The following is a 605-nucleotide window of genomic DNA, read 5'->3' on the forward strand; positions in this document are numbered from 1 at the left end:
ACACACACAGAGTGCAGGGCCCCTCCCCTCCAGCAGGGGGCGCAGGGACACACACAGAGTGCAGGGCTCCTCCCCTCCAGCAGGGGGCGCAGGGACACACACAGAGCACAGGGCCCCTCCCCTCCAGCAGGGGGCGCAGGGACACACACAGAGTGCAGGGCTCCTCCCCTCCAGCAGGGGGCGCAGGGACACACACAGAGCGCAGGGCCCCTCCCCTCCAGCAGGGGGCGCAGGGACACACACAGAGCGCAGGGCCCGGCCCCTCCAGCAGGGGGCGCAGGGACACACACAGAGCACAGGGCCCGGCCCCTCCAGCAGGGGGCGCAGGAACACGGTGCAGGGCCCCTCCCCTCCAGCAGGGGGTGCAGGGACACACAGAGCACAGGGCCCCTCCCCTCCAGCGGGGGGCTCAGGAAGACACGGTGCAGGGCTCCTCCCCTCCAGCAGGGGGCGCAGGGACACACACAGAGCACAGGGCCCCTCCCCTCCAGCAGGGGGCGCAGGGACACACAGCGTGCAGAGCCCCTCCCCTCCAGCAGGAGGCGCAGGGACACACACACAGCGTGCAGAGCCCCTCCCCTCCAGCAGGGGGCGCAGGGACACAC

The sequence above is a fragment of the Mauremys reevesii genome, linkage group 22 (assembly GCF_016161935.1).
Source record: "Mauremys reevesii isolate NIE-2019 linkage group 22, ASM1616193v1, whole genome shotgun sequence".
Lineage (NCBI taxonomy): Eukaryota > Metazoa > Chordata > Testudines > Geoemydidae > Mauremys > Mauremys reevesii.